This window comes from Vicugna pacos, chromosome 9 (genome assembly GCF_048564905.1).
Source record: "Vicugna pacos chromosome 9, VicPac4, whole genome shotgun sequence".
In the NCBI taxonomy this organism is placed as follows: Eukaryota; Metazoa; Chordata; class Mammalia; order Artiodactyla; family Camelidae; genus Vicugna; species Vicugna pacos.
Genome location: NC_132995.1, coordinates 76,696,126 through 76,722,003, shown reverse-complemented (window position 1 = coordinate 76,722,003; position 25,878 = coordinate 76,696,126). Strand labels below are relative to the sequence as shown.

The 25,878-nt window shown below is 46.4% G+C and overlaps 1 long non-coding RNA gene across 3 annotated transcripts in view; it reads right to left on the bottom strand.

Annotated features, from left to right (window-relative positions):
- Positions 1-4,771: 4,771 nt before the first annotated feature.
- Positions 4,772-25,878, bottom strand: part of LOC116281811 (uncharacterized) — an 84,978-nt gene continuing 63,871 nt past the window's right edge. For 2 of the 3 annotated variants that reach the window (XR_012076046.1, XR_012076044.1), the window contains one exon: positions 21,867-22,347. This is a non-coding gene — a long non-coding RNA (uncharacterized lncRNA). Of the gene's footprint in view, positions 5,094-8,613; positions 8,675-21,866; positions 22,348-25,878 lie in introns of those variants that run through there. The other variant, XR_012076045.1, reaches the window with a different exon arrangement.

Sequence of the window (25,878 nt, the reverse complement as noted above, 5' to 3'; positions counted from 1 at the left end):
ACTTACTTTATTCAGTGATACAGTAAACCTCAATGATGTGAACACCCCTTGTCTTTCTCCACTCAGAAATGGCAACAGTTCTGGCATAGTGTATTTATGGTTCTTCTTGAATAACCTGGGAAAAACTAGTGCTGCAATGACCCACATAAACCTGATTTGAAGAAGACTACACTATCCTCTTGAGGTCTTGGGCAAGTCATTAATTTAATGGAATTCTGTTTTCACATTAGGAAAAAAAATGATTAAAGGTTATATGTTCATCCCACAAATGTGCCACACCCTGTTGTGTCCCTTAGGATACAGTTAGAACAATCCAGGTAAGGCCCTGAGTTTCCAGATCTTACACACCAGAGGAAAGAGAGGAAAATAAATGTACTACAAGGGAGTTGACAAGTATGATAGATAATTGTAGTGGCACAGAAGGCCATGGGAACACAGGGGAGGGACGTCTAACCCAGCCTGGGGATGGCATGAGGGGTTAGGGAGTGCTTCTTGGAGAAGGCTTGTCCATGGCAAAGGATAAGCGAGATGGTGAAAAGGGGGGCGGGAAGAGGAAAGGCACGGCCAGAGCCAGAGGTCAGAAACGTCATGCAAAAGCAAGGGCTGATGTTCTGCCTGGGCCACAGAGTCTGACAGAAGTGCACACAAACGAGACAAAAAGAACTTTCTGATATTAGGGTACAACGTTTAAAAGCAAGTACTGGGTCCTGCTAGTCTTGATTATATAAATATGATTTGCTAGTAGAGATGGAGTCGACTAAGAGGTTTCTGGAATGCTTCCTAAGTGCAAAGCACTATGCTCAGAGATGACTCTAAGACCAGTAAAACACATCCCACACTTTCAAATGAGCTTACAGTCTAGGAGGGGCAATCAGCAGGTGAGCGATTAACTAGGAATATGGGACAGAATGAAATGGGTCTTCTAGGAGAGACTGAGGAAAGTGCTGTGGAACACCAGAGAAATGTGCTTCAGGTTAGCGGTGAGGGCGGAACTTAATAAAGAAAGTTGTTGGTTAGCAGTGCCTTGAAGGGTGGGTGGAAGTGGTCCTATTTCCATTTTCATGCATCAAAATGAGCATATATTATTAAGTTATCCAACCACAGAACATTCTTGCTCACAGATAAGTAATTATAAAAGTAACATAGATACACATTCAATTCTTTGTTGATTTTTCTTATTATTAAAAATAAATCTAGATGTTCCACATCATATAAAATATGAAAATATGCCAGCAAAATAAAGATGAGAGCCAGAGAACTAGAAAAGGCCTAAGATCAAACAGAATAGCTTCTTTTTGTTGTTTTTTTTTTACATTTTTTTATTGATTCATAATCATTTTACAGTGTTGTGTCAAATTCCAGTGTTCAGCATGTTCAGCACAATAAATGAGTGTGTATATGTCCATGAATGACTGAAAAATTTGTTGTTTTTTAATATATAAAAACTGTAAGTCCAGAAAGTTAAGATACCTGCTCAAGATCATGGTAACAGTTTAAAAGTAGAGACGAGACTTCTAGTCTACCCGTATTTCTGCCACACTCAGTTTGCCTCATTCAGTGAGAAATCTGCTAGCATTAAATAAACAAAAACTGGCTTACCATGGAAAAGTACAATTTTTATATACATTATAGTTTTTATATACATGATGTTTTTTAATTAATTACTTCATCAGCATTTCAAACATGCTGGAATGCACTTCATAGTTTCAAATTCATAAGTAATAAAATTAAGGAGACATATTTTAGAGCAACTTAAAAAAAGCCATAAAAATTCAGGTATGTGACAATATTCACATCAAATTGTTAAAAGGAAAATGCCTACGTATCACATGTTGGTTAAAACTTAGTAACACCGTCCAACACGCACAGAGGAAAACTCTCGTTAAAGCGACGTTGCACTGTCATGCCTCTTCGGTAGACTGCTTATAAAGACCATTGCTGCGTCAGTTAACGTATTCTGGCTACACAGCCTACGGATGAAATGACGGCCCCGTCAGTCTGCACCCGCGGTCATCCGCCGTGACCGGGGCGGAACAGCGGACGGCCGCCGGCACGCAGGGCGGGAGGGACGCCGCGGAGCCTCCCCCGGCGCAGGCGCACGTCACGCACAGCCCAGGCCAGCCGTGCACCCTCAGTGCGCGGTTTCGAGACGGTGCCTTCTCCCTCCTGAGGTTCTGGAACTTTCTGACGACGTAACGTCTAGAACGTGCGCACGTAAAGCTGTTCGTAAGGCCTTTCGCCGTCGCAGCGCTCGTGGGGCGCGGCCCGCAGCGCCCCCGCGCGGAGCCGTCCTCGCCGCCCGGCCGGCCCCGCTCGTCCGTCTTTCCGTCCGGCCCGGGCCCCGTCCAGCAGGAGGATCCGTCAGCTCGGCCTGCGAAGCAGAGGCTGAGCCTGAAAAGGCCTTGCTGCCTCCTGGGCCACACGCCGCGGGCGGCCCCCACCTGGCGCGGGCGCCCCCGGAGCTGGCCCCGCACACGGGCCTGGGGGCGGGGGGGGGCCCAGCCCGGCGTCCAGCCCACCGCCCGGGGCGCCCCCGCCGTCACCCCACGGCCTGGCCTCGGCCCCCCGATGTCGTGTCCGCCCGCGGCCCTGTCCCCGTTCCTGTCCTCCTGAGACACGCTGCCCAGGCGCTCTGGCTCCGCCTCGGAGAAGCCCCTTCCCGGCCCGCGTCCGCCCGCTTGTCCTGTCCACGGCACTTGCAAGTAGCTGCGTTGTCCTCCGGGTTGCCTCTGGCCTAATGAGCCTTCCTCCCCGAGGGCAGGGGCCGGGCCTCCCCACGGCCCTCTGCGGGCCGCGCCCGTGCTGTCCAGGGCGGCGCGAAGAGTGGGCTTCTACACAAGAGGGCTTTTAGTTTTTTAAAGCAGCTTTATGTCTCCTTTTATTTTTATTTAGTTTGGGGGGGTAATTAGGTTGATTGATTTATTTTTAGAGGAGGCCCTAGGGATTGAACCCGGGACCCCGTGCGCGCAAACATGCGCTCTACCGCTGAGGCTTACCCCCCCTCCCGAAGATGCGGTTTTGAATTCTCCGTGGACCTCACTCCTGGCTGTAAGAAAGTTCTCCCACTTGTAAACCCAGGAGTAAGTCTCACTTGAGGCTGTTACGAAGTTTCAACGAGGTGATGAGTGTGAACTGCTTAAAACAGAAACTTGCACACAGTTAGGATCCAGTAAATGGTAGTAACCATTTGTCAGCAATTCTGCCTGGCATAGCCCAGTGGGAAAGTCAGTAAAGATGACTTCTTTTTTTCCTCCTTCCTCCTTCTTTCCTATTATTTCATTTATTCACATATGGAGTTGTTTTCAAAGGCATCTACACTAGTCCCCTGGGGGTTTCCATGCAAAAAATAGGCGAGACCAGCCGACACTTTCCCGTCAATACGTGTCTGCTCGTCACTCTACTGTTCCCTGTGCGTCAGAGTCCCGGGCACCTCCTGCGTGGTCATCTGCTCCTGCTACCGGCTCACAATTGCAGACCAAGGCTGATTGTGCTTTGGCAAAACCGGAAAACGTATCTCACGTGTTCTGTGATCGCGAGCAACAGGTCAACATGGCGGAGTCTGGATTTCTGCCTGCCACCTGCTCTGCTCTTCTCCGAGCTCATATACAGACTAATTTGGGATCCAGTGTTTCAACCTCCAAGGACCACGGCTGCTTCTCCCTTCACTGAATGACAGCCTGTCCCAGTCAAAGGCTTGACTCAGGGCGTTGTTCAGTGTGGAACTTTCCTCAACAAAACTTTATTTGCAACTATTTTCCCCTGCTCTTACTGATCATAACGTTTAGCCATGGACGGAAGTAAGGCAATGCAAAAGTGAGAATGCACAGGGCCTGAGTTTCAGGATTTCCACCATAATTGTTTCGTGATGTGCAGATAATTTAGTAGAGCTGTACGTGAATTTCGTAGAGCAAATGAATTCCACAGTGACCTCTTCAGTGTCAGGTAACTACCGATGCTTAAGTAAGCCATGGAGAAATCCTTAGTAAATCCAGCCTCACAACTTTGAAATATATTATTGATTTGGTTTTATTTTGGTTAACATCATATCTCTATCAGTTAGCATTAATTTTTCTAAATTGCAATTCTTTTTTTTTTTTGGTTGGGGGATGTAATTAGGTTTATTTGTTTATTGATTTATTTCATGTAGGCACTGGGGATTGAACCCACCCACGACCTCGTGCTTGCTAAGCACACACTCTACCACTGAGCTGTGCCCTCCTCCCTAAATTCTAACTTCTTCATTTTTATGCCACTTCTAGAGGGTAGAGCCATATATTAATCATTTCTGTAGATCTCATGTGTAACTGACACACAAGTGCCAGTCACTACTAGGTAACACTGGTTGAGCCAATGAAAATACATATGCTTTGGTTACATTTATACAACTATATTTACCAGACAGACGACTGACTGATTCAAGAGCTTTCAGGGCTGATCTGTATCATTATACAGACGAAAGTATCAAGAGGACTTAAAATACATTTTCTTTCTGTTCACCAACCCCTCGTATTTGTGTGGTATGCAGCCACTGCAAAGCTTTTCCACAAGCATTAACATAGTCCATCCTTGGAACAACATTGTGAGGTAGGACTTAGTTCCCAGACCGAAGGGTCACATAGTTCCAAAGACCAAGTACCATTTGAGAAGACAGTGGATGCAGTTTGAGAAAATGGGCCTACATCCGGCATTCATTCAGGAGTCAACTTTTTAAGAAAAAGCATAGAAATTTAGAGACTTTAATTATTATTTTTAAAATTTTAAGAGGCTTTTTTCTAATAGTAAGTAGAAATGAAAACAACACTTTGGTTATTTGTTCTGTGTCGCTAATGTCATAGATTAGAGTTGAAATCTTTCCTCCACTCGTACAAACAATGGTCCTTCCGCTGCTGTTTGAGTGCTCAGTTCTAAGGGTGGGAGCACCTTATCTGCTGTCTCCAGCGGTGCCAGTTCTTCCCAGTGGCGGCACAGACACTACAGTTCCTCACGTGACGTGGCTTCCAGGGTCCTCACTGCACAGGGAGTGGGTAACAGCTCAGGCTCTGGCGTCTGGATTTGTTATGTGACCTCAGTCACCCGGTGACAGAAGTCAGTGGCTGTGAGGATGAACAGTGACAACTCATGTGACACACTTAGCATAGTACTCAATAAATTGTTTTCTTAAGTTATATTTTATCACTAATATTAATCCTGGTCACCCTGTGACCAGGGGTTGGTCACCCTGACCAACATGTAGTTTGTCAATGTGCCTCTTAAAATTCAGCTCCCAAACTCAGACAAGATATTTCAGACGTAAGCCATATGTTCAGTAATTAATGAATTTGATTACTGTTCCCCTAAGGCTTGGCAGAAGAGAACATCTTCAATACAATAAACAAACTTCATGCATAAATGCCATGATTAGATTCAGACATGTAAATAGAGAGATGGTTTTCTTACTTTGAGCAAGTTATTCCCAGGATTCATCTCCTAAGGTGTTAGAAGACTATGCGGCTTGACTGATACTTACACAAAGCCGCAAAAATTCTCACACCAAATGTAAGCAAAAGACTTGCTCACGTCAACCAAAGCCCTCCCCTCACTTCAGCAGTGGGTGCTCCCCAGCAACAAAATTGAGTGTTGGGCGCAGAAGGGGGAAGACTGGGAGATGAGAGCCTGTAACCTCATTATCAGTCACGGGTGTATTATAGCCACAGCAGCCTACTGTTTTAATATTGCGGCACACTAGGCTGTTTTTCAAATACGTTGTCTTCAGCCTGGAATTACCTATTGGAAAAATTCATAGGTCCTGTTATTCTTATGCTGCTGTGTTGTGGAATAAAAGCTTTTTCTTTACTCAGGTAGGAGCCAAAACAAACAAAATCAATAGCTCCCCTGTTTCCTACTCCCTTTCTTCCATTAACTCTAGAAAGGGAAATAGACGCATTCTTGTACCTTCATAGAGCCTTGTGTACATACATGGATGAACAAAAGGAGCGATTACAGAGCTAGATAACTGGATGGATGTAGAAAGATAGAGGGGTAGATGCAACGAAGAATGGTAGGATGGATAGATAATAGATGGATAGATGATGGATAGATGGATGGATAGATGGATAGATAATACATGGATGGATAGATAGATGGATAGACATAGATGATAGATGGGTGGATGGATGAATAGATGGATAGATAATACATGGATGGATAGATGGATAGATAGACATATAGATGATGGATGGATGGATGGATGGGTGGATAGATGGATAGACAGATAGAAAGATAGGTAGGTAGATGACAGATATGACAGAAGGAGAGGTGGAAGATGCTATCACAGACAACATCTCGGGCTGGGTATCAGGACACCTGAGTTCCAGTCTTGACTCTGCCCTTAACTTGCTTGTGATTTCACTTAGTCCCTTAACCTCCCTTGATTGTTGCCGTAAAACAGGGGCACTGCCAACCAGCATGTTGGGCAATATTGGTGGGTCCGGAATCCTTAAAAGGTAGCTCTGTGAATCCATTATCACTGCCCTGTTTGCCACCATTTCTCCCTGTGGATAGTTGGCCGGGACTCCCAGTGGAAGGCGTGCTGCTACTGACCACACCTCCCACCCCTACGCTCAGAGAAATGAGACAGTCTGGGCTGTATCAGACCGAGTGATGTCTAGGTTCCTTCCAGCAATTCTGATTCACCACATATAAACGTCGCCTCCTAACGTCTGCCATTCATAATATATTTCCTATGAATATAATTTTTTGTGTGAACACTAATTTTTCTAAAGTTTGAGAAGCAGGCCTGCTTTTGCAGCTACCTGGTTTTCTTTGGCCCAGCCCGAATGAGGCTGTTCTAATCTTAGGCAAAATGATGACATATGAAAACTACCTACAGCTTCAGCCGTCCCTTTCTGTGCTGTCTGCCCACAGCGACGAGGGGTCCTGCGGGGGCCTGATAACTTCCTGCTCTTCTAACTTTTAACTCCCTATGAAATCAGAGGAAGCCTGACAGCATGAAACCCTACGTCGTGGTGGTGGGAGGGGCTTAGGAACTCTGCTTCGCCACCGCTCTTCCAGCAGGAACAGCACTTCCCACAAGCCCTTTCCCTACGGTCCTGCTCAGAGGCAGACTCTCTTCCAAGAAGAGACACTCGTGTGGAAATTGAAAGGCCGAAGAAGAGAGGCCATAACTCTAAGGATGCTGCTACAATTTGAAGCATGAGTAGATGTGAGGTTCTAAAGAATCACCTCAATTGGTGCTACAGACAGAGACAGAAGCCAGGGGCTGTCCAGAGGCTGTCAGAATGTGCACTCTACTGAACCACCGGCGTCAGTGCGCCGCCTGGGATCACCTCCGGTGGCTCCCCAGTCTTGGTTCCCTGACTCTTCCGGTGGTTGGTTCTGCCTCTGGTTCTCTGCATTGAAACCCCTCATACTTGAAATACACAGAGTGGCTTCTGTTTTCCTGACAGCACCTGGGCTGTGTTGGCATCACCTGATTTGACTATTCACGGGGAAGTGACCCCTCTTTGTGACATATCTGTTGAGTTGGCATTCAGTGTATTCTCAGACACTTAAAGCCTTACGGAAATTGCCAGCTTCAGAAACAGCACATTTCATCACAGAATTGCCCAAATTGCTAGAAAGCATCTCATAGTGTAGAACAGAATGAGGGGAGGTAACTAGGGTGGGGAGGTAATTATTAGGCTTTTATTTATTTATTTTAATGACGGTACTGAGGATTGGACCCAGGACCTCTCGCGTGCTAAGCACGCACTCTGCCTCTGAGCCATACCCTCCCCCCAAACGTGTTTTTTAATGAGAAAATCCTGGCTTTGCATCCTGCATTTGCTGTTTTCAAGTGCTGGGCAAGTTGCTTAACTTCTCAACCTCAGTTTTCATTTCTGTAAAGTGAGGGCAATAATTGGACCTACTTTCAGGATTGTTGCAAGGATGAACGAGATCAGGTTTATAAACTACCTTTTCTTTACACTAACCACAAATCACTTTCACCGTTTGCGCCTCGCTCTGTCCTCTGGAGTTCCGCAGGGAGGCCCAGCTGGCCCACAGAGCTCCTCTGTGAGCACGAGAGGAAGGCGCCCCCTTCGGGTGTCAGAGTGTGGCATCAGGGTGCGTGGTGGGCAGAGCAGGAGCTGGCTTTCAGTGTCCACTGCCCCTCAGCTGAGCAGCCTTGAGCGCAGCCTGAACTCCCACCCACTGGGTCACCGCATGCAGGTGGAATCTGACCGCTCGTGAAAACCCCGCGTGCATTTTAAGACTTCTCCCGGTTCCTCAACTTGCCTTTCTCTCCTCTGGAAACCAGACATTGCCGATTGGATGAGCTCCGCCCCATAGTGAAGCACTAGCGCACCCTTTGTTAACGAGTGATTCAGCCAAAGGAAGGCTAAGCTGGAAGACTGCACCAACTATACGTCATGCACATGGGGGCATCCCCGTAACGGTGCCTCTGCACTGCCAGATGTTACTGCAGACGTGTGCCTTCTAGTTAAAGATAGTTGGACGTTGGTGAGAGTGTGGGCTCCCTGCTGAGCTGAGGCAGGTGGAGGGGTATGAACTCGTCCCTTGGCTGCCCAGCTACACCCGAGGGCCTCTCTGGCTTCATCCCCCAGGACAACTCACCAGGGGAGGTGGGTCCAAGGTCAGCACCCACTTCCCTCCAGGCAGCGACCGCTCTTAACCTCTGTGTGGCCCAAGCAAGAGAACAAACGGAGGCCCGTCAGTCAGATGATGACACATCTAGAACGTACAAATAAAGCTGAAAACTATTAAACAGAACACGTTCTACCTTCTTACCTTGACAAATAATACTTATAATGAGAAATGAGAAAATGTGTGTAAAACCTGACAGCAAAGTATCAGAAATGATGGATTATTACTGTGCTTGTCTGGGTATCAACTGGGTGATACTTTGATGAGCAACTACATACGTAATTCACCAACTATTATATATTTATTACAAAAAATTAATTTGTCTTATCACTAATTATATTGGTATAAGTAAGATTTTTATATGTATTCTATTGACAGTAATGACAAGTTAGCCAACATTTCTTAAGTCATTGTAGTTTGTTTTTCCTTCAGTTGGAGAAACTTCACTCTAAGGCAGGAGTAACTGGAATTGCCAATAAATTATTAGACCAAACCTTAAATTAGCAAATGAACTTTACATACAAATTTTACATATGTTAAAAAACTGTAGTGAAGTCCCATGTGACAAAGTTGCATTATTGCTGAAAATGTAAACTTTAAAATAATCAAATGTGTTGCTTTCACTTTTAAAATGAATATGTTAACAGAATAGTCTTTAGGGGACTATCTAGATACACAGTGTTTCTTAGATTTTTATTTCGAATTTTCCAATGTTGAGTTATTATCAAAGAAACAAAAATTACCAGGGCATTTAACTCGTTCAAATCTCTTTTCAATTAAGACTATGTTCTGATCTATAATGGCCAGAAACATGGTCTTCATTAAAATCAGAAATAATGAAGGGAGGGTACAGCTCAGTGGTAGAGTGTGTGCTTAACACGTGTGAGGTCTTGGGTTCAGTCCCCCGTGCCGCCATTAAAAAAAAAACCGAATAATAAATAAATAAACAGACCTAATGGCCTCCCCCCATTTTAATGTTAAGTTTTGAAAAAGTTTTTTGAATTTTTAAAAAATTAATAATTGGGAATTATTTATACCTGTTTGATAGGTAAACATTTTCCTTTCCTTGCTATAATGTTGTTATATTTTATTGGAATATCTTCAACAAATTTCTTGCAGTTTATTTTGATTTAGAAAAACCACTGGCTTTGACATTTAAAAAAATATTTTTTAGCCCTTTTGCAAGTAAAATAGCCAAACTTAGATATTTTTGAAATTTAAATTTTGGTAGTATTACTAATAATAAGCAACAGTTAACATTATATAACTATGGATAGCATGAATTCAAAATTAATTTTCCACCAAAATCAGGATTCGTATTTTATTTTGAGATTCTCTTGTTTTAGTTATCTCTTGTGGTGCATCTTGTGTCTTATCTAAATTTAATCTAATCGCTTTAACAGATCCAGACAGCATTCTTATCACACATGCCCAAGAATGAATTTAAGGTCATTGCTTTGTTTCATCAAACTATTTCATCTTTGGGAAGATTCAGGAAATATAGTATGTAATCTTTGAATTTTTGAATCTTTGTCAAAACAGTTGACATCATATCTCCTAATAAAAACTCAAATGTGTGCTGTATGTGACTAACACACAAGTATTTCTGGTTTTTGGCCAATGTTCTGTATGGTAGAACTTTCTGTTTGTCAACTGCATTGCCACCATTGTGTCGTAAACATTACCTTCAGTGAACTTTTACATTATTTAAATGAAACTGAATTTTAATGTTGAGTTTTGAAAAATTTAATTACATCTTTTTAAACATTTTGAGAAAAGTAAACCTATTTGCAGTTGCAGCATTTAGAGGCCACCCAGTGACCACTGCCAGACAGGTACCATGCTTCCGAGGGCTACGTATAGACTAACATTCATTGTTAGGGATGGTGAGACTCGTAACAAAATGCTCCTTTCCTCCCCCGCGCCACCGTAGCAAACGCTGTACCGACTCCAAGTAGCCATGGAACAAGTTGGACACAAAGAGAAGCAAGAAGGTGGACGCTTGTGCTGCTGGGAAGTGGTGCTGCATGATGCAAGTCTCCGGCATTCCACTACATGAGAGGAATGGTCTGACAAGTCAGTCTGTTTTTTCTTGACCTCAGTGCTTCTTCCAGTCTGTCCTCCCCACGCTCCGGGGCACTGTCTCCCTCCTGCAAGGATGGTGGCTCCACCCACAACACTCATGGCTTCAGATGCTGTGTAAGGCACAAAGGGCGGGAGATACACAGTGGCATGTTCCTGGGTTTCGAACTGTGTTAGTCACAAGAGTGGGTCACCTGGTGTCAAGGCTGATCATTAGTCCCAGGTGACAGAGGTGCCTGTGTGTTCTTTAATACGTATATTTTTACGTGTTTTTGTGATCTGTGGAGCCCCAAAGAGCAGTAGTGCCAGGAAGCTCCCTTCTCTCTGGAGTCTGACTGAGTCTAGTACGTGGAGCCGATCTCCACCTTAACCCAGGTCACGTCCGCTGAGACTTTTCTACCTGAAGGGACCACATTTGGTCTCTTCACCTCCTCTTCTTCTGTTCCAAGTCTTCCAGACACACCTTTTTTGCTTGGAGGGACTTTGAAGCTATTGATGAATATTTATTGCTTTTGCATGGCATTACATTCCCCTTTCTAATTTCCTAGAAAGGTTAGAAAGTTTTGACCAAAAAAAATTTGCCTCTCCGTTAAGGGAGGTTTTGGTGTAACTTACAGTCTGTACCCTGGATGCCCCACCTGTATCAGAGAACCGAACAGACATGCCTCCTTTAGGACAAACTCCTTTCTGCTCCCCAGAGTCCAAGAATTAAGGAACTCTTCAGCAAACAGGAACTCTTGTTTCTCAGTTTTTCTGTTTTTTTTTTAAGAATTTACTGTTAGACATTCTGTTCTGTGTGCCATGAATCCAGTGACCTTGATGAAGTTCTCAACACTGTGTTATAGTTTAAAAAGATCAAACATGCTTCAGAGTGGGGGGAGGGTGTAGCTCAGTGGTAGAGCACATGCTTAGCATGCACGAGATCCTGGGCTGAATTCCCAGTACCTCCACTAAAACAACTTAAAAACAAGTAAATAAACCTGATGACATATCCCCTGCCAGAAAAAAAAGCATACTTAAGAATAACTGAGATAATGTGAGGAAAGTGCTTATGGCAGTGCTTAGGGTGACGATGTAAGTGGTCATGCCAGCTTCCCTCGGAGGAGCGACAGTGAGAGAGGGGCCCCAAGTGGAACCCACAATCTTTTCGTAACCTAATCTGCGAAGTGCCATCCTGTCTCTTCTGCCATATTCTTTTGCTTAGAAGCAGGTCAGTTTAAATCCAGCCCACATGTTAGGGGCAGGGACTTCCAAGGGCATGAACACCAAGAAGCAGAGGTCATTGAGGTCCACCCAAGAGGAGGCAACTGTAGCATCTTCTTAACTGGAACAGGGAAGATGCAATTCAGAGGATGAATGAAAGCCACAAACCAGCTCCTTGGTCCCTCGCATTACGCCGTCCTTCTGCCCGGCCTCCTCTCGTTGTAGCCCCGTTCCTTCCTTCCGTGGCTGGTTCTCCTGTTACTACTGGCGTGGCCTCATGTTGGCGAGATGAGCTTATCAAGGTGTTTTAAGATGCGAGTTTCATGGCTTTGGTTTCTCATAGTTCAAGCTCACTGGACTGTCTGCTTTAATAAACATTTCTCATCGTGGCTGTGTCAGACTATGAGCTGTCCTTCAAAATCCATCTTTTCCATATTTCTGGGCACATGGCCACCCAGCCAGCAATGACATTTTCCAGCCTCCCTGGCAGCTAGAAGAGACCATGAGCCTAACGTTTAGGATAATGGGTTGTGAGAGAAAGAGATGTATGCAGCTTCTGTGTCCTCTCCAACTAAGGAGGGCTCCTCGTGCTGGATTTTGGCTCATCACCCTCCCGACCAGCTGGAAGCGGTGACAACTGAAGCAGCCTTGGGAGCCATATGTTGGGGATGGCAGGTCCCCCTCCCCGCCAGGCTTCATGGGGCAGAGCTACCCCTCCACCCAGAGCAGCCAGACTGTTCCGTGAGAGACAAACAAACTTCTATCTCATCCACGTCACTATTTGAGGGGCCCCTTTATTTCTAACAGCTTTGTCGTTCTATTACATTTAATAAAAACTAGACTAGGAAGCTGAGACAGAACCGTTTTACTCGTAGTTTAAGACGCTATGCACATGCGTACGCATGCCTGGACCACTACACTGCAGACACAGGCTGGCACGGCATCACTAGCCAACTATACTCCAGCTTCAAAACCCTCCACTTCAGTCCATATGGGAAGTTGGGGGGGCAGGGATACGTGGGCGTCCTGCTCAATTTTGCTGTGAACCTAAAACCGCTCTGAAAAATAAAGTTTATTAATGTAAAACAAAACGTTCTTTCACTCTTAGTAAATAACAAGCCACTTTATTTAGTCGTTTATTTATATCATTCATAAACACATGAGAACCTACTATGTGCCGGATACACTGGGGATATTACGGTGAGACCACAGCCACATTCCTTGCCCTCGTGGAACTGTTGGTTTAGAGAAAGCAAAGGTAAACAAGCGCTTACGCACGCACATCACTCACGGCTGTCGTCGGCGCTAAGGCGGGCAGAGTGCTTTGTGAGCGTAGAGGCCCCAGCCTAGGAACCTCTACTCGAGATCACGGACATTTTTAAAGGAAATAAAAACTGCTCAAAAGAATACTTTCGTATTATAATACATTTTTGTTGCTTGAAAGCGATCCCCTAAGCAGCAAAAAGCAAAAGCGTTTCTGTGACCTTAGCCTCAGCTTCCCCATCTGTAAAGTTCGAAGACCTTTCGCACAGTATTAGGCTTTTCCCCTCCTCCTTCTCTAGCTCCACACCAGATCTTCACATGCACAGTGGGACCTAATTTTTTTCAACAGCTATTATAGTGCTGGATTTTAACAAAGAGACCCTCGCCCCTGAGTATAATCTGACTACATATGGAAAGGGCCATGTGTGTCCATGTCTCGGTGTGATGACATGAGATCAAAGGACAAGTCAGGCTAAGACCCAGGAGACATGAGTTCAAGGTCAAATTGACATTTCACATTTTTGTGTTGATCTGTTAAAAAAAAAAAACAGGCTCTCTACCCTCTGTGACACTGCGCTAACACACTGATGCCTCAAGGAGAGCTGCGACGTGCTGTGGAGGTTCGGTCCCAACCAGCAGATCCGGGGTTAGGCCCCGGAAGACGTGGCCCAGTTGCGGTCTCTGTTTGTTGTGACATCAGCTGTCCTTTGGCTTCTTTAATTCTTTCCCTGTAGAGATAACATGGGGCACAGGCTGGAAAGCTAAAACAGACAGCTTGAACTCTGTGCCTCTCAGAAGTCAGAGAGGTAGTCTGTAGCCAATAAGCACATGACAGCACGTTCGGCATGCTTGGTTCAAAACCTGCCTCTGGCACTTACTAGCTGTGTGACTTTGGGCAAGTTGCTTAACCTCTCTGTTCTTCTAGCTCCTCATCTGTAAAATGAGGGTAACAAGAGCACTGACTTCATAGGTTGTTGGGAGGATTTAATGGATTTATAATCCATGTAGGTTCTCAGAACCAGGGTCTGGCATGGAGCAAGTGTTTATTGTCAGCCAGGAATCCCACCTGGATAAGATTTTCCATTTACAGTAGCAAGAACAGTTTAAGTTGGGTTAGCCCATCAATAAGAGGGGCACACAGAAGCAAACAAGCGCAGAAGAGCTCCCTGAACAAGTAGACGCCTCGTCCTCAGGGAAAACCCAAAGCTCTGTCTGGGTTTGCCTCTTTCTGGTTAGAAAAATGAAAGGGAAGTGTCATTCCTTGTTGCCTGCTCTCTCTCTTGGTTACACCTGGACCCCTAAATCTAAAGTACCACCATGGAGTAATTAAGTTTCCCCACGAAGCCTCCACTCCACTTGAAGATACATCCTTCCTAGTCTGTCTTCCCAGCATCGTTGGAAAGAATTTAAAATCTCATCAAAAGCACCAGACTTCCCCAGCAAGTCACACGTCCCCGAAGCCAAGTTCGGTCACACCTCTCAGGGAAAAGGAACCCACTCTCCAGAAAGGGTGGGGCGGCGGCTCCTCAGCACCGCGTGAGTCACTATCACAGCTGCCGCTTCCTTAAGAAAATCAAAACCAGCCTTTCGGTTTGTAAACATAAGCTCCACAGACCTGCTGTAGGATAGAGTGGTCCTAAGGATTCTGAATTTGCAACACCCAGAAAAACCTCCGGAGTGTTACTTACAGTATTTGCTTCATACGGAGGAGCATTAACGTTTCAGCGGCTCAGGGAACAAGTGCACAGATAGGAAAGCAAGCAAGCAAATTATTTAATGATTACCTTAAAAAAAAGATGTCCCTCTGCAGATCCACTGAAGGCCCGTGTCATGGTGTGACACGGCTTCATTATCACTTCAATGGCCATGAATCCGGGGGGTGGGAGCACAAACTCTCTCTATGTCCTCCAGAAGCACTTCATATGAAAACAGTGACTTTAGTCCTTGGAGCCCCGCCCCAATATTTTAGAAAATCACGTTCTTGCCTTAAAGCGGTGCTTTTTTGTATCTCAAACATTTGACGTGCTGTTTTCAGCAGTAAAACTGAATGAGCATTTCTTTGGTTTTCTCCATTCCTGGTGAACTGTTACCATTAATGTATTCTTCCCAGATTCCACCTTTTAAAAAAATTTACAGTGGGATAAAATAAAAACACATCAATGGAAAGACTGTCTTCACTTGGCTGTGTCGGGTGAATTTTAGCTTTCCCTTTGCACGATGCAGCCACTGCTATGGAACTCTGAGGGCGGATTAATGCTTCCCTGGCACTTCAGCGTATCAGAACATGGACCTGCCAACAACAGCTGCAGCAAATTCCCCTGACTGAGAAGAATTACAAGTATTATCACCTAGATCATTAAACTGGGTCCATAGATTGCAGAAGGCCTTCAATCAATTCATGTTAGACAACTTGAAGCCAGCTGGACCCCCTCAGTGAGACCTTGACTTAATTGGCCAATAAGTGGCTGGAAAAGGTGCATGCTATTTGACAAAATTACCGAGTGAGCAAGTGATTACAGTTTGGAGAAGCACCGAGTGTAGGCTGCAGGTCAGCTCTTTGGGGGAGCTGTGGCTGAGTTAATGTCCACCATTAAGTGCTGCTGTGCAAAACGGTGGTTTGCTTGGAGCTCAGATGGAACAGAGAATCCAGGTCAGGCTTCAGCTGATGGAGTGGGCGAGAGGCAGACATCCATCATCTCTTTGGCCTCGTTTCTGCCTTGGTAATAGTCCCACACTAACCCCCCTGGCCGTCGCCTGATTTTCGGTCTCCCTTTCATTTTATTGGCGTAACTAAAGTATTGCCCAAGCCAACGAATCCATCTGCAAGGGAAAAGTACTTTTTCCTCAGTAATGTCCCAAGAGTCTTTTCCATGGAAAGGGCAGGGAATCGAGGAGGAGAGGAACACCCCACCTGCACATGTGCACCAGCGACGGTTCTCTCCTGCTCCCCTGGCAAGGAGAGTGAGGCAGCGCTGCTGGCTCGGCAGGGGTCTATGTGTTACCAGCACGCTTTCAGAAAATGAGCAAATCAAAACGGAATTGCGTTCCAGACTGTTGGCAGAAATTACTAAATGAAAACAACTCTTTTTTCATGTTGAAACAAAGATTTCTTAACATATTGTTTCCGTGACATTTCTTTTCCCCCCACCACTAAATGTTTTAGCCAGTTTGCAACAACAACAAAATCTTTTGACAGGTTTAGTTCAAGACTTCAGGTTAACAGACCTGCAACAACACATTGTCACTTGAATTACTGGTGTTGGACAATAACACGGTCGCATTCAGGGGGAAGTCCCACGATGAAGGTTCCAGCGCTCAACGCACTTATTTACTCTTCTCCAGAAATTTACCTGTTTCATGGATTTTTACTAAACAAAGTCATTTTACAAAATAATAATCATTGCTGGGGTTCTTAGTGAGTAGAAAGATGGAAGAGAATTCGAACCAAGGCCACAGCCTGAACCGCAGCCTAAGCAATGAGACACATCTTAAACGTGCCTGGTGTGCGTGAGGGAAGCGACCCCACCAGCCTGCGAGAGCCAGGTGCAGCACTAGTGCCCTTCAGCTTGACTGGTTCACTTCGGGACGTGTGAGCAATGACCCTGAACTTCATTTCACCCACTTGCGTGTTCTCTGGGCAGACAGAGGGCTCCCGTGGAGGAAATCTGTAGCCGGCTCTTGAGGGACCACGGTCCTCCCTGGAGGCACAGGCCTTCTTTCCGAGCGGGACATGCAGGCCCACCGTGGAGACTTCACACTGCTGTCCCCTCTGCCTGGAACTCTCCTTCTCCAGTCTTCAGGCCCACACTCTTAGGTCGCACCCCCAAAGAGACCTTCCCAGCCAGTCTACATAAAACGCCACTTGCCATCCTCCCCTGCTCCTTGCCCTGCTTAACCTCTACCGACGCGACCTTAGAGATGTGTGTGCTTGATTTACACCTCTGCCACTGGACTTTGATTACAGAGATCGGGGTGTGGATTCTCTGGCTCATGTCTATATCCCCAGTGCCTCGCATGTCCTGTATGTTCAATAAACATGAGTGAATGAGTATCCTGTCCAAGGGCCACTAACAACGGACGCCACAGAGACAAGCCACCGCACACTCACCAGGGCCTCTCCCAAGTAAGATGTGCCTGTCAGAGAAGCGGGGTTGCTCAAGAGCAGGCCAGGATGGCGGCACTGCTGTGCCGCTCACCGCCCTTCTCAGGGTCCACAGGCCCCCCCGGGGCCCCACCACGGTCCAGGTTATTTCTCTGTGAAGCCTTTCTCTGCCGCTCCTGCCTTCCATGGCTCCAGGCTTGCCCCACCCCTCGCCTCTCCTCCTTTGGCCACCATCTTTCCCTCGGCTTCCATCACATTCTCTTCAGTTACCTTAACAGCTTCCTGTTTACACATCATCTTCTCAGTCTGTAACCTCACGGAAGGCAAGAAGTGGGCCCCAGATGCCTTTTCTCAATTCTCCTTGTTTTGATCCCTTAAAAGTTACATAATCGGTATGTATAAAATTGGAAATGTTTTCAAACAGAAGCTATTCCTTCATATACCAAAACAGCTAACAGTTGCCGAGAGCCCAGCTCAGCCAGGAAATGCATTTTCCACTTATGGAATGGAGCCATCATTCACTTCTCCCAGCCAGCATGAAGTCACTTCTGTTGTTCCCTACATCTTACAAATGGAAAACACGGGACCAGAGGAATAAAGTGCTCGGACGAGGCGCCAGAAACACTGGGGTGCCCCTGGATCCAAACTAGGTCTTTCTGTCCCAGAGCCTGGGCCCTTAAGGGCCTTGCTCTGTAGCATCTGTAACTTGTAGTCTTTTGACTTCTCTGGGAACCTTTCTTTACTTAGGCCCCAAATCTTCCACGGACAGATTGAAAGTCAAACATACTTGGCAAGCATGTTTTAAATTATTTGTCTTTTTTGTATCACAGCCATGAACCAGGTCCGACTAATGAGAACGCAAGGCATTTTCAACGCAGCCGCCTGTAAATCAACATCGCCTTACGACACCTCAGTCTGCGCTGATTTTCTGAATAGGCGGCTTCCGCCTCCACACCGCCAACCTCCTGCTTCTGAAGTATCTGTTTAGAGTGATCTTGAGGGAAAACAAGGCAGGGGCGGGGGGTCATCTGCACAAGCCTTTTGATGGCCACTGTTGTTCCAGCAGCTGCTTCAAACGGAAGTCACTTTCTGGGAGGGAGAGCGAAGTGGGGGCTGTAACTTCCTCCTCCATCTTTTATTCCTAGAGCAGCTCAGCGAAGGGCTAAATCAGGGACACTGGACTGGCGCACACATTCTTCTCTTACCCTGAGATCTTTCGGGTGAAAGGGCAGCACTGAATTAAGCATTTAGTATGTTCAAAATCTGTGACCCGGAGCTGGTGCCTGAAAGCATCATCGATAATAGGGCTGGAAGCGCATTATACTTTCCTGGTACTTACCTCATCTTGCCTCAGACAGTCTTCTCCAGGAGCCATAATTACCCCACTAGGAAAACTGTCCCGTTGTCCGCTAGTCTGTACTGGCAGGAAGTTTTTCTTGCTTTCTCCAGCCGTATCCTTTCTCAGCAGGGCCCATTATTTCTCATTTAATTAGTAGCACTTGATATAAATAGCCCTTCTCTTCATTTACATTGTTTTTATTTACATAATTACGCAGTACAAGGTTCCCATTCCCTACAGGCACTGGTTTTGTAGGCTGAGAAACAGGATTGCAAGCCACAGGCTTCAGTCTGTTTTTCAAGCATCACTTCACCCTTTTCAAATGAAGAAGGCAAGTACCTTTGTGCTGATGGTGGACTTTCAGGAACGTGAACAATTACGCTGTTTCCTCTAGAATGGATTCAGATACTAACTTGCTGGCCAGCCGAACTACCCAGTGGTATCACTGTCGATGTATCCAGTGGGATGCCTGCTCCGGCCTGGGCACCGGGCAAGTGCTGCGGATATCACGGCAGGCAAGCCAGATGCAGGCCTGGCCCTCGTGGGGCTTACTGTCTAGACTCCAGAGAAGAGAAGTTTGGAGACAGCGCAGCAGTGAGAGGAGACAGAGCATCTAGACACTTACATGCATGAGAATCTAAGTGGATTTTGTTAAAATATTCTGATTCAGTAGGGGTGCATGCAGCCTGAGAGTCTGCACTTGTAACATACTGCCAGGCAGTGCTAGCCCGAGGACCGCACTTTGAGTAGCCAAGGGTCTAAAGAATGGAGATCTAGGTTCCCCTCCAAAGCCAAGCGAACTTTCGGCAATTGGACGGGGTCCTTCAAGAAGTGCAGGCTTGTCCTTTGGCAGATGGGACTCTCGTATCCTCTCCACCAAGTTAAGGCAAATACGTATAACAGCGTGTGACAGATTTTCACGAGCTTTACAGACCTGCAATAGTTTGAGGAAATGGCGCGCTTGTACTCAGCACAGTTTTGAACATACAGTAAAATTGACCAGACTCTGATGTGACATTGTTTTGGACAATAGTTACTTCCATGTCTCGTAAACTGGGCTTTTGAAGCAAATATCTTTAATTTTAAGATCAAGGGAGTTGTGCGTCCAGGTTATAAGGTACAGTGCCTCAGGCAAAGCAAGGCCTCTATTCAGTAAAGCACCAGGACACTTTGACTTCAGTGCAATGTGTCCATTAGCAGCAGGTGCCACCATAAAATGGTCCTTGGATGGGACTTGAATTTCTTGATATTCATACTAAAAAGGAATAGTACATCTAATTGACTGGGAAATACTGATACTGGGGGTAATTTAAAGCAAATTTTCAAGCTTTGGGTTCTCTGTTGAAAAGTATGGTTAAAGGCAAGGGTTTTAGTTTGCAACTTGTTAGCTGTGTAACCTCAGGCAAGTTACTTAACCTCTCTGAACCTAAGTTTCGTCAATTGAAAAATGGACATAACAGTACCTAGTTAAGTCAGCTATGAGGATTAAAATACACGAATGCACTCAAGGCTCCGGGTACCTAGCAAACTAGTATCACTGCCTACTTCTTACCTGTGTTTGCAAGAGCCCGATGCGGCCTTGCTCTAAACCACCTGGGGTTTCATGCATATTCTGGTTCTTTCTTTGAGGGGAGCTTTGTGCTGGGCCCACGCCACCTTCCTCAGTGGTCTCCCGTCTAGACTGCCTGCTGAACTCCGGGAGAACCAGGGCTCTTCTGAACCCCAGCCCTGAAGACTCTGGTCTGGCTACTAGTGAAGATTATGTGCAGCATCCAAAATCATGCTCTCCATGTGGAATGGTATGAAGATGGAGAGGAAGACAAAGTGAGCCACTGCCTCTACTGAGCGTTACTACGTATTGGGCACTGGGCTAAACACTTTGTAAACACTGCCTGTGCCATTAGCTCCACGTTCCAGGTAAGGGAACTGAGGTTCCATGATGTTAAGTAACTTTTCCAAAAACCACAGCCAGTATGTGAATGCACTCATCTAACTCCAAGGTCTGAGATTTTAAAAACATTTTCTTGTACCTTAGCTCAAGTGGTGCTTGCTCGATTTGAGGGCAATGTATCTGCACGCTGCCCTTGGCCCCACTCAGGGGGTCCAGCTCTGTGCCCAAAGCCTCCTAAGGGGACACCAAGGTCAAAACGGCTGGGGAGAAACTGCTGCTTCGGTGCCCACTGGACAGCACGGAGACGGGCCAGCTGACCACCGGCTCATCGTTGCAGGTCCCCGGGACTCACTCTGGGAACTGCGCACAGGAGGACTGTCAGGGAGAGCTCTCTGGAGCAGCATCTCTGAGGAGGGATGACGGATGCAGGACAAAGGCCTCAGCCAATCCCCCAGGACCCCCTGATACTGGGATGACCTGAATTATCCCACCTAGAGGCAAGGGGGGACCAGACTTTTAAACTCTCCTGCTGACCTGTCATGGGATGCAGGATGCCTGACCTTAATGACCTGAGGAGGGTAACTGAGCTGAGAGCCACCAGCCATCAAGAGCTGGGGGATTAAAGTGTCAGGCGAAGTGGGGGGGGGTGGTCTGGGTGGCACACTGCGCATGGGGCCACCACAGCAGTCCTTTGCTTCCTGCCCCCTCCTCCTCCCTGGGCATTGTCTCCCGTGCCTAGAGGCTAACGCTAGGGACTGGGAAGAGGCGGGTAACCGCATCGCCTGTGATGTTGCAGACTGCGTGCACTCCTCCTCCTGCCTGGTAAGCTGTGGGATGGCGATGGGAGCCGGGGAAGAGGAGCGAAGTGGTACTCGGACTCTGCCAGCTTGGCTGCAGCAGCACAGAAGCACCACACCTTGGGCGTTTTATCAGCATCCCTGAGATTTTCAGTTAAAAAATTTTTTTTCCTCTATGGAAGAGATAAAAAAATTAAAAAGGAGCCAGAAAATAGTCTAAAAGCACATTACCAGGAAATTGTTTCTACTGTGTTTATGACTGTTCTTAATGTTTTATGAATATGCTAAAAAAATGCTCGGGCATATTTCCTTGGGCACTCTAGTTAATTACTTATTCCGAGTGCTTCTACTCCATTCCTTGCAAAATGTGTTGTGCATTAATTCTGATTATGTACAAAAACCCACCTGCAAGGAAAAACTCTGAATCAGTAATGCTGGTAAAATGAGCAGCTCTCCTGGGGCTCCACTGAGAAGGAGGATACTGGACAGAATTAGAATCCTGCAGCTAAGGCTATTCATAATGTCATTAACATAAAGGCAATTAAGTGAGTTTTTAACCTACAACCCTTTATTGTTATTAATGAACATTAGAAAAACACAGGAGATAAAATTGGTAATTATCTCTGCACCAAGCTATGCAATAATGTGTTTAAATATAAAAACAAAACAAATGATTATTGTTAGTATTTTCAGTAGCAGAAACCCCAGGAGCAGCTCCGTCATGTTTAATCACATGGCCCACACCAAGAGGGTTAATTAAAAGCGGGCTTTACCTTCCGTGTGCCTGGTTATTCAGTTTAATACGGAATCAACAAATGCAAGTGGAAATTCGCAAAATACCCTGAGCAGCCGTTCCTGCCTGTGGGTAGCCGCCTTTACAGAAGCGCTGACTTACTCCTTCTCCTTCAGGACGATGCGCCACGGCTCCATGACCAAGTTTTCCCGTTTTGAAAAAAACGACCACACGGTGCTTTCAAAGCCCACTCCGAATACAGCTGTGTAAATCCAGGCTCATCGCCGAAGCTTACTGTCCAGAAAAAATAATTTAAGCATTTGAAAAAGATGCGTAGATTTGAGAAGTAAAGGTAAATGAGATTTTCGGCACTATGCTATATTCAGAGAGCCCCCAGTTTAATTTCGTTCTTCCTTTATGCGAGCTGTACCAGCCTATAAACAAGCCATCCTAGGCAGGGCCTGGTTGTGAGGCCAAGGCAGGTGACGCATGGTGAAATACCCTGCATCTAACAACAGTTTCCCATTAATTAATTCAGGTCATGTATCTTACAATTTACAATCTAGTCTCACATTCCCTTAAAATTTGCTCCAAACTGGTTTTGTTTCCAAAGTCCATTTTGAAGGTGGTCCATGCCTCTAATTTGCCTTTGCCGTGGCTTTCAGGGCAAACAACACTGCACAAGTGTGACCCTTGGAAGCAGATTTTGAACAACTGCCATGTGGCAAAGCTAGCTTTTTTGTGCTCATCTGGTTTTTCTCATGTAACCAATTCTACAAGAAAGATCCTTTTTGCATTAAAAAAAGTGCATTTTATAAAATTAAATAACCATAGCAACAACCACTCATATTTTTATATCACTTTACTGTTTACAAAACACTTCTGATAACTTTGGGAGATACTGAGATCAAAATTATGACAGTCACATTTACTTTCACAGACTTACTCGGTCTTATGCATTTTATTGCACACAGAGAGCTTTCCTACTACAGGCAAATCCCTTAGGGGTACAAGGAACGTAGCCACGCACCAGGATCAGAATGCAGAGACGGGAAATGAGGGGGAGCAAGCTTCTGCTCTTAAACATCGACTATGCCACCCAAAGACGATGGGGCTCAGACTTTTAAGGCCAAGAATAAATCCCACAAGGTCAGCCACCGGATAGCGATGGCAGCTGAATCTAAGAACAGCATTGAAGAGGTGCAAGAAAAGCCCCTCGATTGCCTCCTAAGCTGCGTTTTGGAAAGAAGGAGACACCTGTGCTGATGCGGGGACGCGAGGCACAGTAGCAGGCCCCCTGTGATCTGCCCTCCCCTCCACCCTGCTCGGTACCCTGTTCTCGCTGCACGGGGAGCCAGACTGTGACCCGGCCCCAGGAGCACACACAGCTGACCAGTCCCTTCTACGCAGGCCCACTGGCGGGTCAGATAAGCCCACGGCCGGCCTCCACCTTTTAAGTACCAGATAATTATTCTCAGAAAAAAAGGTTCTTTGTCTCTCATCTCGTTTGGCCACTGCCCCGAGCTGGGATCAGGTCACAGCACATGACACATCGTGCTCCCCTCCATCCAGGCCAATCAAGCTTGTAAGGCTCAGACAGTGGGCAGAGGCTCCGCCAGAACGGGCCTCCACTGTATTTTCAGACTTAGAGCAAGTAGTGACTTTCCCCTATAGGCTGAGAAACGTTTCCTCTTGCACATGGAACTAGGAACTACAGGGTAGGGGTGGGAGGGGAGAGGAATTCATTAAAATCATTTGCATTTTCAAGTTCCATTATTTCTGATCCCTCCCAACGTGCTGCCCGGCTGGTGCCTCCGCCATGTGGCAGACGCGAGCTCAAGGTCAACCTCCGGCTGCTAGCCAAACAATTGGGAGGCAGGGCACACTAAACTTCCCCCTTCTTGTCGCCCTCCCTGGCTATTAGCCACCCCTCGGGCACCCTCAGGGGCCGCAAATTTTCTCCTGGCGCCTCCTCTGACTTGTGAAGATTCTAGAGGCTGCGAGGTGAATGATGAGCGAGCACGGGGCCATATGCAGCGCCTTTGATGAGCTGACATCAGACAGCTGAGAGAGGAGCATGGTGCCCTGGCGGCTGCTGTATTGTGGACCCTTTGATTTGACTCATTCTGGCTGCCCTGCGTGGCTGCTGCCAATGGGCCGGCCAGAGAGAAGGTGGCCAAGCAGCAGAACAACGTGGCAGCCTTTCACAGCTGGAAAATCACTTTTTAAAGACCTCCAGGAGGCACCAGTTGGTCCTGGCAGCTGACATTTGATCTGGGGAGTGTGGAGCAGCTGAGGCCAAAGTCGGCCTCCCTGACCCACTCCAACTGCAGGCCAGCTGTGGATCTGCCTGTTCATACACCTTCCTGCCCAAACCCAGGGAAAAGGCCTGGCGGGGATCTCTCTGCTAACTCTTCTGAATGCAAAGGGACAGTCGCCTGGGCACCTCCAGGCCCCACCAGGCTCTCAGGGGGACAGACAATAAATATTACAGGTTCCTGCAGGAAAGAATGGAGTCCATTTCACATTTTGGATACTCAGGGAAATAGGAAATTTCATCACAAATGGTTCCATCTGGACAACTTGAATGGGTCATTCATCTACGTCCAGGTGAGTGACACACGATCTCTTAAATGTGACAGTCACTTTTTAAAAAACACTTACTGAATACAGTTTGTCTGGAGTTTGTGCTGTTTGGTCTAAGCTTAAATGACTACAGAGTGGGGAGTGTTGTACTCAGAGTGACCGTACGGTTTTTCATCTAAACTATGACCATTTGGAGGGTGAGAGGGGGGCTCTTAATAATCAACTCCCCAAATTAGCGTAATCTGGCACTGTTCTAGGTAAACTGCAATTTCCGAACTTCCCTGTTATTTCACGTCATCCTCACGAGATCCTTCTGACAAGAGTGCAGAAGCCAAGGGTGTCAAATCTTTCAAGTATCGTCAGGGTATTAGTCAGATCTCACTCTTCAAAGGGAGGAGCGTGGTCTCTGTGGCGCGACCGTTCGCGCATTCCGCTGTTAACTGGAAGGCTAGTGGTTCGGTCCCACCCAGGGACGTTGCATCTGGGGGTGGGCATAGCTCAGTGGTAGTGTGTGCTTAGCAGGCATGAGGTCCTGGGTTCAATCCCCAGTCCCTCCATTAAAAACACAGTAAGTAAGTTAAAAGGGAGGGACATTGTACGTTTTGGGCCACCCTGAAGCAAAGTGAAGCTCACATTTCCAGGTTTTGGAAAGAGCACTGGACCAGGGGTCAGGACGCGCGTTCTCAGCCTGGCTCGGCCGCCACGAGGACTGGTGGTCCCAACCTGCTTGTTGTCCTTGCTGTAACTACTGTGCTAAGAGTTACTCTTTCTTTACCCCAAGGATTTTTGTTTTGAAGTGTAGTTGACTTACAGTGTTGAGTTGGTTTCAGGGGGACGGCAAAGTGAGTCAGTATACGTAATATTCTTTTTCATATTCTTTTCCCTTAGAGGTTGTTACAAGATACTGAATGTGGTTCCATGTGCTGCACAGTAGGTCCTTGTTCTTTATCTGTGTTACATATAGTAGTGTGTAAATGTTAATCCCAAACTCCTAATTTACCCCCCTCCCCCCCGCTTCCTCCTTGTAACCATTGTTTGTTCCTGATGCCTCTGAGTCTGCTTCTGGTTTGTAATAAGTTCATTTGTGTCATCTTTTTAGATTCCACATAGAGTGACATCATACACTTGTCTTTGTCTGACTTACTTCACTTAACATGACCATCTCTAGGTCCTTCAGGCTGGGTGCTGACAGTTACTATTTGTTGAGCACTTACTGTGTACCAGGCTCCGTGTTAATTA